Here is a 15,424-nt window from a genome sequence, read left to right as displayed (position 1 = left end):
TCTTTTCGCTGATGGTTCTAGTAGATGAGAAGTAGGTGATCAGTCAAATCATTATGACTCTTCCCCATGGCCCTTGGCTTTCCATTCCCAATTTCATTGCTGAGATATGTGGGTATTTGTTGATAAAGTCTTAGTTTGGATCACAGTCCAGAAGGAGAAGCTGACCAAATGACTGAACGGCAAAAGTCTCTGCAACCAGAACAGTGTGTCATGGATCGCTGTGTGGCAGGCAGGAGGAGGACCCAAATTGCAAAACTCACAGACTCGGGGATGAACTCAAAAATCACAGCTTTAATGCTGGAGAGGCAGAACGTAGGAAATACAAAACTAAACTGGGAAAACTAAATACAAAGCTCGCCAAGGAACAGGGAGGAACACACACACAACATGAGGGAGAATGTGACACAGAACCGAGGGAGACGCAGACATAAATACACAGAGGGTTAACGAGGGAAGTGGGAGCACACGGGGAACACAGGTGACACTGATAGTCATAACAAGACACGGCAAGAGTGAACGCAACACTGACGGGAGACGGGCAAAGTAAACAGGGAACAAAACAATCGACAGAAAACACAGGAGCACAAGACAATAGTCCAAAGAAAGTTCAGGGGGTCGGCCTGGAGGGCGGCAACACAACAGGCCACGTCCTCTCGTATCTGGAGGCCGGTCGTGCAGAAGGCAGCAGTGGTGCAGTTCAGGAGGCCGACCCGGAGCCTGCGGGCACAAGAGTTCAAGGGTCACACGGTCGGGGGGCCAACCAGGCGGGCGACACAGGTGATAGAGCCGGTCAGGAGGCCAGCCGTGCGAAAGGCAACTGCGGCGGCGAAGGTGACGACGGAGCAGTTCAGGGGGCCGACCGCGCGGAAGGCAGCGGCGGCTCTCCAGTGTCAGGCGTACTGGCCGAGGCCCGGTGGGCACAGGACCAGACGAGGTGGGACCAGGCGAAGGCGATGCGGGGACCGGACCAGGCGTAGCAGAAGCAGATGCAGAGGCTGGACCAGGCGTAGCAGAAGCAGATGCAGAGGCTGGACCAGGCGTAGCAGAAGCAGATGCAGAGGCTGGACCAGGCGTAGCAGAAGCAGATGCTAGAGCTGGACCAGGCGAAGACGAGGCTGAGGCTGAGGCTGAGGCTGGACCAGGCGAAGGCGATGCCGAAGCCGGACCAGGCGATGGCAAGGATGCAGCAGAGGCCGGACCAGGCGACGGCGAGGATGCAGACTCTGATGAAGCTGGACTAGGCAACTGCGTGGGCGGAGACACGGCGGCCGCAGCTGGTGTGGATGAGGCTGCTGGTGGCTGAACGGGCCCCTCGGACCCTCCAGCGGAGACAGGCGGCTGGACGGGCCCCTCGGACCCTCCAGCGGAGACGGAGACAGGCGGCTCTGGACGGGCCCCTCGGACCCTCCAGCGGAGACAGGCGGCTGGACGGGCCCCTCGGACCCTCCAGCGGAGACGAGGAGGTGCTGGACGGGCCCCTTGGACCCTCCAGCGGAGACGAGGAGGTGCTGGCCGGGCTGACCAGAGCCGCCAGCGGAGACGAGGAAAGGCTGGAGAGGTTCTCCTGAACCCCCAGCGGAAACTGATGCAGAGCCAGCAGGTGCGGGGACCTCTGGCTCAGCGGATGCTAACTGTAGCGGCACAGGGCACGCAGTCGGCTTAGGATGCAACGGCTGGGGCTGTGCAGGGCAAACAGTCTGTCCAAAGTGTGTCAGCACCACGCAGTCCCCAGCTGGCGGAGAAAGCTCACCAAAGCTTCCAGCTGAGGTGGGCAGTGTCTGAACGGGTTGCTGAGCAATGAACTGAGCTGATGACTGTGCTATCGATTGAAGTGCAAGTTGTAGTTGTGGTTGTAGTGATGGTGGGACAGCAGGTAGTTGAACCGGTGACTGAACAGGTGACTGACTCTTGGCTGCTCTCCTCCGAGGAACAGGAACGGGTGCTGGGCCTGGCCGAACACCAGTCATCCCCACCCGAGAAACAGATACGGGTGCAGGGACAAGCTGGGCTCTGGCTGCCTTTACCCTGGGGGCCGGTGTAGGTGCAGGAGCTAGCTGGACCTCTGCTGCTCCCACCCAAGGGACTGAGACGGGTGCAGGAGTCGGCAGGGTCACAGTAGACCTCGCCCAGGGAACCGGAACTGGCGCAGGCATAGGCTGGGCGTCCATCAACCCCACCCGAGGGGCAGGTACGGGTGCCGGGATGAACGGCGCCTCTGCCAGGCTGGGGACAGAAGCAGGGACCAGCTGGACCTCAGCCACCCTCTCCAGAGGAACTGATACGGGAGCAAGGGAAAGCCGGGCCCGCGCTGCCCTGGTTACAGGAACTGGAGGCGGAGAGCGAAGCACAGGAACAGTAACAGTCACTGGGTGAACCAAGTTAGTGGAGCCAAACACAGTTTCAGTAAACAGAGACTTATGGTGGGCTGGTTCTAGCAACTCTGCTGTACTTAAGTTGTCCATGTCATAATTAGCAGTCTTAGAAAGAGTGAGTTTAGGAGCAGCCACAGGTACAGGAGAACTCACACAAGCAGCGTCTAGATAAGCTGGATGTGAAACAACACTACACACAGTCGTACAGGATGTAGTCCGAGACGTAGTGCACACAGAGTCCATGAAACCTGGCCGAAAAGCATGGCGCACAGAGTTAAACTGACATGACCGGGGACACAGTGTGAGATCATAACATCACAAGTATGTGTAAGTGATATTACCTGTGTAACGGCGGATATGTAAAGCTAGCGCATATTCACGCAATATAACATTTGTGCTTTTATTTTGGTAACTTCTTGTGTGACCGAAAGTGAATGGTTTAATGGTAAACAACTTGATGTACAAAAAGACGGAAGAAAACGGAAAACTAATGCTAACGGAGAAAAGGGAGAGAAGAATATGGTTAAATTGTACAAAGACGAATGGTTCTAGCTACAGTCGACAGGGGAACAAGGTTTGTAATGTATATGATTTAATTTGAGCAATCTGAAATGCATAATATGTATTATATAGTTTAATAGAAAACGGTTAGACCAGCGTAATGAGCAGTTTAGATGGTGTTACATGAATAATATGGTAATTGTTTTATTTGTTTGTCTAGCTCTTACGTTGGTTCGTTGTCTGATACACGGCAAGGAATAATAAAGGTCATTCAACAACCATCAGTTCTGGCCTTCTCAGTTCGACTGGATGCTACAACCTGAATATCAAAATTCTTGCAATAAACATTTTTACCTTTGTCCTTTACAAAATCACAACTGTAGACTGAAATCTGCTGACAACATTGATTGACAAACAAAATGAACTGCTTGCTGTTGCAGATCAATTTATAGCAAATTTGACCAGCCTGGTTCAAGACCTTAACAAATTGGTTCTCTGTTGAGTTTGTGACCATTTTAAACTGCATAAAGAATGAAGTCTTTAAAAGGCGGGTGGGTATTTATGCAAATGGATTATAAATTAAGTAAAAAGATAAATGTGATTAATCAACTATGTACAGAAACATATTTCAAAACTAAAATTAAATCTGAATTTAATCTTTCCAGAGGCTGACTCATCAACATAAAACCACAATGAAAACACTTCCTCAAATCAAGAGCAGCTTTTTCTTTAGAAAATAACGTCAAGGCAACTCGTCACATTTGAGAAACAACAGATGCCAGGGCACAGAAACTGAGGCACGACTAACCCATCTCACTGTAAGTTAACCTCATGGCGGAAGAATTAGAGCTTTCTGAGTATTCCACCATACATGACCTTGGGGGGAAAAAGGTCAAAACTGGAACAAGCAGCATCAACTCTGCTCAATCAGGTAAGAATATGAGAAAAATGCAAACTAAAAGAGAAACAGTCACGATTTTGAAGTAATCAGAAAGCTGTCTCACTATTGTGAATGTACTATGTATTTATCTGTTTTTGTGTTTACAGAAAGAAGACTCCTGAGGATGGGGATTGTAACTTTAGGAGTATTGTGTATCTTACAAGCCATCCTCAATATCTCCCTCCACCTTGCCGGTAAGTTGTGAACACAAATATATATTTATAATGGAAAATAAATGTATCATAAGTACTGTAACATGTTTTCTGATGGAAAGTATAAAAAATATGACCCCAAAATTATGTTTATTTCCAGTTTATTCAAAAGAGGATATCAATCAGTTTCCTTGCAACACCTCTGTGATAGAAGACATGTGCCAGACCGAGCAATTTCAGTCAAATTCAACCCACTTATGTTCCTGCTGCAACAACCTGCTGCAAAGCCTACTGAGAGAAAGAGACCTCTTGCAAGACAAAATCAGTCAGTTTAGCAGAGGTAAACCTGGAGATGTTGACGATATGCAGATCTTTGGATCTGGTTCCAATTCTTTAGATTTCTTGTTAGTTTGAAGATGAACGCAGACAACATTCAGGAATTTGAAACAAGTCATTTAAGTCAGACGACTGCATCCATTTACACACTTTGAAATCTCTGGTACAAAAACAACAGCCAACCACATTTTAATTAGATATATATTTTGAAAGAGTCAAGCAGTGATTAACAGTTGCACTCAGGTAAATACTTTTATTATATTGTTGCATATTTAATGCAAAATTTATTATGTACATATATTAATACTTTGCTAATGGATAAAAAAAATGACATGCCATTTTAGTAATATGATAAAATGTATTGAATGGTTGTGTATGTGAAAGATGACGTTTTTAGTGACAACATGTGCTCAGTTTAGGTTTTGGCTGGTGGTGTATTCAGAAACCCAAAGAACAGATGCTTCTACCAGTAGGTGGTAGAGACCCGACCCAAGCTGTGTTAAAGAATATTGGATTTGCATGTATGTGTGGCCAACAAACACACTAAATAACAGCAAAAAACAATGTTGACTATTTTGTACTAGCAGAATTTAGAAAGTGTTTTTAATGGAACTTGCTATATCAACTTTAAATGTTATTGTTACTCTGAATGATGATAATTAATTTTTTTTTGTTTTCACATAACTGAAATTTTGTATAATAATGAGTTTTCAATGGCCGCTCAATTGACAACAGTCTTATATTTGATATAATTTAGCTTATATTTAGCTTGATTTTATGTTTATCTCTGAGACATGGCAGCATGAAGTCTCACATCTTTTAGAGCTATGCACTGCAGACTGTTCATTTTTCTGTGAACTTCAGATCTCTGGACGAGAAGGTGGAACAGCTGTGATTTTTAAAAAGACATTTTTATGCCAGATGATCTCTTCGAGCTGTTACAGCTCTTTTGAGATAATTATGATCAAAACTGGAAGAGATCAACCGATGTATGGTATTTCAATTTATGGTCCACCTGGGTCTGCAGCATCTTTTCTGTCAGACTTCTGCTATTAAGTTGGGCAAGGTCATCATTGTTGGGGACTTCAACATTCGTGCAGAGGACACATCAAATAGTACCACTAGGAATTTCCTGAGCATTATGGACTCTTAAACTTTTAAACTTTTTCCCAAGTTTGTATTAGGTACAGGCGCTTTATTGATAGCTATCATTTCTAAGTTTTCTTTTTAATTTCATAACTTTTTGTGACCATGTTGAGCTCCTTGTTAAGTCTTGTATTGAACCCTGATAGCCACTTTTATTCAGATCGCTCCTCACAAAACCAGAGTAGTCATTGCTCTGTCAGTTCCTGCACACCCTGGTTAGATAATCAAACTTGTGATCTTCGACATTCCCGTCAAAGAGCAGAACATCTGTGGAAGTCCACGGGTCTAAGTTTCCATCACAAATACTTTGTAGAGCTTCTTCACATATATAATGAGTCAGTGAAAGAGGCTAGATCCTCTTATTTCAATAATCTCATACATTTCCATAAGAATAATCCAAGGGTATTATTTGAGACTATCAACAGGATTGTTTCCCCTCCAACCCAGCATGCTATGTTCTTTTCTGACGATGATTGCAATACATTTCTCAATCACTTTGTAAATAAGGTGATGGGCTTAAGATCCAAAATCTCCTCAAGTAGCTTCCCTTATGATGGTCCTCAGTGCCCTGGGTCATTTACTTTTCTTTCCCTCCAATTACACTTAATGACTTAACTACAGTAATAGGTAAAATGAAATTCTTGTCATGCTCCTTAGATACATTACCTGCTTTTCTCCTGTCTGGGACTCACCAGCATTGGTCCCACATTGCTGTCTATCATGTGGAACTGAGGCAAAGTTATGTTCCATCGTATTTTAAATATGTCGAATGTTCATCCCAACTTTACTGGTAATTATTGGCCTATTTTCAAAATTGTCACTTATAAGCAAATTATTAGAAAAACTTGTAGAAAATCAGTTCAGATCTTTACTATGCAAATTAAAGATTTGTTACCTTTTTCAATCTGGCTTTCAAAAGCAGCGCTCCACTGAGATCGCCCTCTTGAAGGTTTATAATAATCTTTTAATGGCTTCTGATGCAGGGAATTGTTCTGTAATCATATTGCTTGATCTCAGTGCAGCCTTTGATACAATTGATCATAAAATCCTACTTAATATGCTGAATGTTCTGGCTGGTGTATCTGGCTCTGCCTTAGACTGGTTTTCTTCTTACTTATCTGACAGGACCTTCTCTGTTAGAACAAACAAGTTCACCTCTATCATAGCCTCCCTAACCTGCAGGGTTCCACAGGGTTCAGGTTTGCATACATTATTTTCTTTCTAGGTGCTTCTTCTTTCTCGCTGGCATTTTTCAATCTTTTAGTGACATTTCTTATCATTTCTGTGCCGATGACAGTCTTTTAAGCCTCATTAGCTGGATAGGCTGTCCAGCTTAGTCCACTGGGTAACTCAGGTTACTGATTGGCTCTCTAGCAATTACCTTGTTTCAAACACTAACAAACCTTAGACCATGATTATAGCTCCTCCTGAACTACATTCTTAAATCAGTCGGGTTCTTGCTTCTTTTTGTTCAACTACTAACACCAACATTCAAAATCTTGGAGTAATATTTGAGTCTTCTTTGGGCCTTGACTTGCATATAAAATCTTTGTCTTGTTCCTGTTTCTTTCATTTAAGGAACATTTCAAAATTGCGACATATTGTCGCCTCAGCTGAGCTGGAAAAAATAGTTCTTGCATTTGTGTCATCGCATTTAGATTATTTTAATGCTCTGTTTACCAGCTTGGACAGATCCTCTCTGTCATGAGATTTTTAACATATATACGTTTATTTACTACTGTTTACTATAAGCTCATATTGATGTGTTCATATATTTCACAAATATGCTGTACTTTTCATTTTTGTGCACACTGACATTTTAACTCTGTATGTTGATGAAGGCCAGAGACAGCGACCTAACCACAAGAGATTAAATCTCTAACAGCAGTTCCCGAAATTAGAGTACACTCATATGACCCCATACAAACATACACACACTCAGTCACAGGAAGTTTTTAACAGAACATGTATTAAAGGAAGATGAAGGTATTTGCATACGCGATGTGTCTTATAAATAAAGAGCTATCGCCTGCACTCGGTGTGAGTGTCTCCTGAGAGCCGCTCACCCGTGCACGTTGCTATTTTAACAGAACTTGTCTGAGTGTCATTATTTCACCTGAATAATGTCTTGTTAATAAATAAAGTTAACCACGGACACTCTCTTTCACACCTCAAAGCTATTCAAAATGCTGCAGTCAGACTACTAACAAGTTCTAGCTAACAAGTTCAAATTACTCCTATTTTATATTCTTTATTGGCTCCCAGTAGATTTTAGGATTCGTTTAAAAATTCTTGTTTTAACATACAGAGCACTAAATGGCCAGGTCACAGATTATTTATCTCAGATTTTTACAAAATACACTGCTTCTTGTCGTCTCCATTCACAGACTCTGAATTTGTTGTTCCCCATACCTGACTAAAAACTAAGGGTGACAGACCCTTTGAGCTTGTGGCACCAAAGCTGTGGCACACTTTACCATCAAAACTACAATTAGTTGACTCTGTGCATTATTTTAAAAAGCAGTTAAAACTTTTTTCAAACAGGCCTTTTCCTGAGAATTTTTTATTGAATTATGTTTTACTTATTTTGAAACTAACAGTTTATTTTATTATATCTTATTTCATTTTTTTCACACTTAACCTCCTAAGACCCAAACTCTTTCATGGCATGCATTTTTAATTTTCTTGGCTATTTGGGCTGATTAGGACCTGATGAATGTAAAAACCAAAAATTACATGTTTGTTTTTTTTAACCTGATTTTTGTTTCCATATATGAGGACATTCGCTTTACATTTTGATAGAACAGTGGAAGTACAACACCCTCGTAAGTGGATATCAGGCCCTTGTAGAGCAAAATTAGTATTTTGGTCTAGACAACCCAAAATGTGATGTCCACATATGTGGACGCCAGGTCCTGGGAGTTTAATGTTCATGTTTATTTTAGCCTTTTGTGTACACCACTTTGTGATTGCTTGTCTGATTGCTTGCGCTTAATAAACACACTTTACATACTTGTGAAGTATGTAAAGTGTGTTTTTGATGGGTTTTTTGTGAATAAAATTTGGGGTTGTGAGATTTGCAAATCTTTAAATTCAGCTTTTATTTACATTTTACTCGGCATCCCTTTTTTTCAGAATAGGGTTGATAATCTTCTTTTGTGTTGCCAACAAACCTTGAAATCATCAAGTCTTTCTTTGATGATAATTTGGTCAAAGTTAAACTGACAGCAATGAGAACTACAGAGCATTCACTAATCACTTTTCATTAACACTGTTGGCTTTGTTTTAATTAGCTGTTCTGAATGACACCAGTGTTTCTGTCACACTGTGTTCCTGGCTTACACTATCCAACTGTTGTGTTTACCTTATACTGTACATCTGTTTTACATTTAGTTGTTAAGAATATTTTAAATGAGGACTTTTTTTTGCACAGGGTTATGTTATAAGTTTTACATTTATTTATAAAACATATTTAGAGTATGTTAATTTGAATCATTTGCATATGTAAATACAATTTGCATGCATGTATACCTTTAAGAATTGCATGCAATCATGAGAGAAATCTGTGTTATGGCTATAAAAAGAATAAAAGAATATTGAAAAAAATAGTATGAAACTAATTTTTTTAGAGCTTTTCAAAACTATGAAATGTTAAATCTGTTCCATCAGTGATATAAATGGCAACATTTCAATGATAAAATGAAAATCTTGGCTTGAGGCTGGAACTTGGAGAAAGTATATTGAGTACTCAAATTAAAAGGATTTGTGCTGTAGGGGAGTATAAGTAAATGTGCTCAATAAATCTGTTGAATTCTTTTGATCAAGATCATTCTTGCGTGATGTGTTTCTTTTCTTTCTTCTTTTCGCTGATGGTTCCAGTAGATGAGAAGTAGGTGATCAGTCAAATCATTATGACTCTTCCCCATGGCCCTTGGCTTTCCATTCCCAATTTCATTGCTGAGATATGTGGGTATTTGTTGATAAAGTCTTAGTTTGGATCACAGTCCAGAAGGAGAAGCTGACCAAATGACTGAACGGCAAAAGTCTCTGCAACCAGAACAGTGTGAGATCATAACATCACAAGTATGTGTAAGTCTCTGTGACCGTCTCACAAGGTTCTCATCCTGGTCACATGCTGTCGGTGCCATAGCACGTCTCAAACGTTTCCTACTCAGAGACAAATCAAAGTCACTCAGCACTGTAACTGAAAGACAAAATGCTGAAATGATGATTATCAAAAACTTACAAGGACTAACATTTTCAGATGAGATAAAGAGATTAAGCAAAGGAAAGGCACTACATGAGAGCAACAAAATGTACAACTTGGATCCTTTCTTGGACGAAGACAATGTGCTCAAGGTGGGAGGAAGGCTACAACACTCATTGCTTCCTAACACATTCAAACATCCAACTGTCATTCCAAGAGACCATCATATTACAAAACTCATAATCGCTCACTGTCACGAAAGAATAAATCATCAAGGAAAGAGCTTCACAATGAACGAAATACGGTCCAGCGGTTATTGGATTCCCAAGCTAAGTCAAACAGTATCAGACTACATCCGTCAGTGTGTGACATGTCGGAGACTAAGGAGAGCTGTGGAAGGACAAAAAATGAAAGATCTCCCCACAGAAAGAGTCGAACGCTCTCCGCCTTTCACATACTGTGGTATGGATGTTTTCGGCCCGTTCCTAACCAAACAAGCAAGAAAAGAAAAGAAAAGCCACGCAGGTGGAGTATGGGAACGACAAATTCGGACTGTGAGAAACGTCCTCAACGCCACACTTGCTCTCGCAAAGAGACGACTCACTGATTCATCACTCAGAACCTTTCTCTATGAAGCAGCTGCAATAGTGAACAGCCGCCCGTTGACGACAGACAATCTCAATGATCCAAACAGTTTGAAACCAATAACTCCAAATCATCTCCTAACTATGAAAACCACAACAGCTTTGCCTCCTCCAGGACAGTTTGTTAAAGAGGATCTGTACGCTCGGAAGCAATGGCGTCAGGTACAATACCTAACGGAGCAATTTTGGAGCAGATGGAAGAGAGAATATCTTCACAACATCAGGGTTCGGCAGAGATGGCATGCTGCTAAAAGGAATATGCAAGTAGGTGACATAGTGATGGACAAGGAAGAAATACTGCCACGATCCCAATGGAGACTTGGTAGGGTTGTGGACACCATAACAGACGAAGATGGACTTGTGAGAAAGGTCAAAGTAACCTTTGCAGACAGAAACCTTAGTAAAAGGGGTGAACGTTTGCATAAGATGTCTACAGTGGAACGCCCAGTTCATAAGTTGGTTCTACTGTTAGAAAGTTGTGAAAAGCAAGATGCACTAAGCAGTTAAAATGCAATGAAAATTTGTTGTTGCATATACAAAGGTATTATCATTGTTAAGTTACCTGTTTAGAAATTATTTGTGTTTTATTTTGTTTGTAACAGCAAATAATTTGGTGGGAGTGTAACGGCGGATATGTAAAGCTAGCGCATATTCACGCAATATAACATTTGTGCTTTTATTTTGGTAACTTCCTGTGTGACCGAAAGTGAATGGTTTAATGGTAAACAACTTGATGTACAAAAAGACGGAAGAAAACGGAAAACTAATGCTAACGGAGAAAAGGGAGAGAAGAATATGGTTAAATTGTACAAAGACGAATGGTTCTAGCTACAGTCGACAGGGGAACAAGGTTTGTAATGTATATGATTTAATTTGAGCAATCTGAAATGCATAATATGTATTATATAGTTTAATAGAAAACGGTTAGACCAGCGTAATGAGCAGTTTAGATGGTGTTACATGAATAATATGGTAATTGTTTTATTTGTTTGTCTAGCTCTTACGTTGGTTCGTTGTCTGATACACGGCAAGGAATAATAAAGGTCATTCAACAACCATCAGTTCTGGCCTTCTCAGTTCGACTGGATGCTACAACCTGAATATCAAAATTCTTGCAATAAACATTTTTACCTTTGTCCTTTACAAAATCACAACTGTAGACTGAAATCTGCTGACAACATTGATTGACAAACAAAATGAACTGCTTGCTGTTGCAGATCAATTTATAGCAAATTTGACCAGCCTGGTTCAAGACCTTAACAAATTGGTTCTCTGTTGAGTTTGTGACCATTTTAAACTGCATAAAGAATGAAGTCTTTAAAAGGCGGGTGGGTATTTATGCAAATGGATTATAAATTAAGTAAAAAGATAAATGTGATTAATCAACTATGTACAGAAACATATTTCAAAACTAAAATTAAATCTGAATTTAATCTTTCCAGAGGCTGACTCATCAACATAAAACCACAATGAAAACACTTCCTCAAATCAAGAGCAGCTTTTTCCTTAGAAAATACGTCAAGGCAACTCGTCACATTTGAGAAACAACAGATGCCAGGGCACAGAAACTGAGGCACGACTAACCCATCTCACTGTAAGTTAACCTCATGGCGGAAGAATTAGAGCTTTCTGAGTATTCCACCATACATGACCTTGGGGGAAAAAAGGTCAAAACTGGAACAAGCAGCATCAACTCTGCTCAATCAGGTAAGAATATGAGAAAAATGCAAACTAAAAAAGAAACAGTCACGATTTTGAAGTAATCAGAAAGCTGTCTCACTATTGTGAATGTACTATGTACAGGGAGTGCAGAATTATTAGGCAAGTTGTATTTTTGAGGAATAATTTTATTATTGAACAACAACCATGTTCTCAATGAACCCAAAAAACTCATTAATATCAAAGCTGAATGTTTTTGGAAGTAGTTTTTAGTTTGTTTTTAGTTTTAGCTATTTTAGGGGGATATCTGTGTGCAGGTGACTATTACTGTGCATAATTATTAGGAAACTTAACAAAAAACAAATATATACCCATTTCAATTATTTCTTTTCACCAGTAAAACCAATATAACATCTACACATTCACAAATATACATTTCTGACATTCAAAAACAAAACAAAAACAAATCAGCGACCAATATAGCCACCTTTCTTTGCAAGGACACTCAAAAGCCTGCCATCCATGGATTCTGTCAGTGTTTTGATCTGTTCACCATCAACATTGCGTGCAGCAGCAACCACAGCCTCCCAGACACTGTTCAGAGAGGTGTACTGTTTTCCCTCCTTGTAAATCTCACATTTGATGATGGACCACAGGTTCTCAATGGGGTTCAGATCAGGTGAACAAGGTGGCCATGTCATTAGTTTTTCTTCTTTTATACCCTTTCTTGCCAGCCACGCTGTGGAGTACTTGGACGCGTGTGATGGAGCATTGTCCTGCATTAAAATCATGTTTTTCTTGAAGGATGCAGACTTCTTCCTGTACCACTGCTTGAAGAAGGTGTCTTCCAGAAACTGGCAGTAGGACTGGGAGTTGAGCTTGACTCCATCCTCAACCCGAAAAGGCCCCTAATAATTATGCACACCTGATATAGGGTGTTGATGTCATTAGACCACACCCCTTCTCATTACAGAGATGCACATCACCTAATATGCTTAATTGGTAGTAGGCTTTCGGGCCTATACAGCTTGGAGTAAGACAACATGCATGAAGAGGATGATGTGGACAAAATACTCATTTGCCTAATAATTCTGCACTCCCTGTATTTATCTGTATGTTTACAGAAAGAAGACTCCTGAGGATGGGGATTGTAACTTTAGGAGTATTATGTATCTTACAAGCCATCCTCAATATCTCCCTGCACCTTGCTGGTAAGTTGTGAACACAAATATATATTTATAATGGAAAATAAATGTATCATAAGTACTGTAACATGTTTTCTGATGGAAAGTTAAAAACAAATATGACCCCAAAATTATGTTTATTTCCAGTTTATTCAAAAGAGGATATCAATCAGTTTCCTTGCAACACCTCTGTGATAGAAGACATGTGCCAGACCGAGCAATTTCAGTCGAATTCAACCCACTTATGTTCCTGCTGCAACAACCTGCTGCAAAGCCTACTGAGAGAAAGAGACCTCTTGCAAGACAAAATCAGTCAGTTTAGCAGAGGTTTTGAAGATATGGAGATCTCTGGATCTGGTTCCTTTTTCTAAGAGGAAAATACATAAAAATTCTGCTAATTTTGACATGTTACCTGATATGATAAAACGTATTGAATGACTGTGTATGTGAAAGATGACACTTTTAGTGACAACAGGTGCTATCTATCTATCTATATACAAATACATATGCTTTATATACATACAAGAAATATATCTATTTATTTATACTATGTATTAAAAGGAATTCATAAAAAGTCGTACAAAATTTGTTTTTGTTTCATTTATGAGAAATATTGGGCCATGTCTTTACCACAACCCGAAGAGACAGAAAAAAAAGCTAGCTAAGATATTTTCTGGTGTTTTCGGTTGACTCACATCCTCTTATTTCAGTGGCTTTAATCCAACATGTTGTATGCGTAGGTTTTAGAAATGTTCTACTGTCAATGGTACAATGTATATTTATGGGCTTCCTATATTTCCTTTCATTGCATGTGAGAGTCTAATCCATAATAGTTTCTAAGTTTCTATAAGCCATGCTCTTCCTGCTAGCTCCTGCATAAACAATTGAAAGAGAATTTGTTACTGTGCTTTAATTGCTTAATTTGAATTATAAAATGAGGGTTTGTGCTTCTGTTCATATATTAAAGGCAACCTGAACACTTGGGAAATAGCATGAGTGGAGTGGAGAGAAACTTTAATTTTAAAAAAGCACGTCCTTTGTTGTTGTCCAAGCCAAATACATGCATATAAATGAGGAGGGAAATAAAAATCATGACTTTTTAAATTATTATTTTTTTATTTTTAGGTAAACTGGCCACTCTGTAGACAATAGTCGGAATAAGAATGAGAATACTTTCTTTTATGATGCAATTTTAAACCCAATTTGCAAAAATATATAACTAAACAAATTACATTTACAGTTTCTCAATTTAAACATCTGAATATATTTTACTGTTTTATTGTGAATAACATATGAGGTTATGCAAACATTCTGTTTTTGTTTACATTTTACTGAGCTTTTCAAATTCGGGTTGGCAAGCCTCTTTCGTCAACAAACTTTCTCGAGATCATCAAGTCTTTCTTTGATGATAACTTTGTCAAAGTTAAACTGACAGGAATGAGAGCTGCCGAGCATTCACCAATCATTTCTCATTAACACTGCTGGCTTTGTTTTAATTAGCTGTTCTGAATGACACCAGTCTTCCTGTGACGCTGTATTCCAGGCTTACATTATCCTCCCTTCCAGCTGCTACTTGTCAGTCATCCCAAAGTTGTCTCTTGTCTCTGTCTCAAAATAGAACCACATGTATAAAGCGTTGCATGTGGTAGCAAGCAACACATGTTTTATTTTCTTTTTTTCCCAGCATTTTTTTTTCACCTTTGAATGCACTTCATTGACAACAAACACTGAAAATTATTACTTAAGGAAGCAATACTTTGTCCCTGTGTTATTTAAATGATGACAGTTCAGTTATATTTAAATTTCAGGGTAACAAACATAAAATTAGCTGGGAATCGCAAAATGTTGTTTCCAACTTAAATCGATATCTAAAAGTGAATGTGAGAATACCTAAAAGACTTTTTAAATGTAGCTCATCAATTAAAAAAAACAAACAAGTAACTTCATGTGGGAATTGCAAAATATTAATTACCAGTTAGTTCATGTTGTATAGGCCCCATTTTCTGTGTGCCTGAAATTAAAATGATTTATTCATTTTAAGAGTTCCTTTTGTGCTTGAATGGTTTCTGTCAGCTTCTTAGATTTGAAGTGTGGGCAAAATGAGACACTGTGTGGTGTGAGGTTTGATAGCTGTACCACCTGCTCACACAGCAGTTGTTTTTGGTCCAGTAAACACCTGACTCACCTTCACTTATGTGACTGCAAGAAAAATATTTCCTAAAGTATTTAACATGCAGCTATATAGCATTACTGTTAGATATATCGATTTAATATTGGAAATTT

General features: G+C 40.0%; 2 long non-coding RNA genes across 3 annotated transcripts; both read left to right on the top strand.

The window, feature by feature from the left end:
- Positions 1-2,730: 2,730 nt before the first annotated feature.
- LOC309706460 lies at positions 2,731-7,539 on the top strand. Its single transcript, XR_014276742.1, has 5 exons — positions 2,731-2,946; positions 3,094-3,424; positions 3,539-3,804; positions 3,921-4,007; positions 4,126-7,539. It is a non-coding gene; the product is annotated as an uncharacterized lncRNA (long non-coding RNA).
- A 3,462-nt stretch (positions 7,540-11,001) lies between these two features.
- Positions 11,002-14,036, top strand: LOC309706179. 2 transcript variants are annotated; one of them, XR_014276690.1, is made up of 5 exons: positions 11,002-11,148; positions 11,296-11,626; positions 11,741-11,892; positions 13,082-13,168; positions 13,289-14,036. It is a non-coding gene; the product is annotated as an uncharacterized lncRNA (long non-coding RNA). The 2 variants fall into 2 exon arrangements; XR_014276691.1 differs by having other exon boundaries at positions 11,003-11,148; positions 11,741-12,005.
- Positions 14,037-15,424: the final 1,388 nt, after the last annotated feature.

Source organism: Aulonocara stuartgranti (genome assembly GCF_965226115.1).
Source record: "Aulonocara stuartgranti genome assembly, chromosome: 5".
NCBI lineage: Eukaryota > Metazoa > Chordata > Actinopteri > Cichliformes > Cichlidae > Aulonocara > Aulonocara stuartgranti.
The sequence above is the reverse complement of the archived record's forward strand: the minus strand, read 5'-3'. Positions and strand labels throughout refer to the sequence as shown.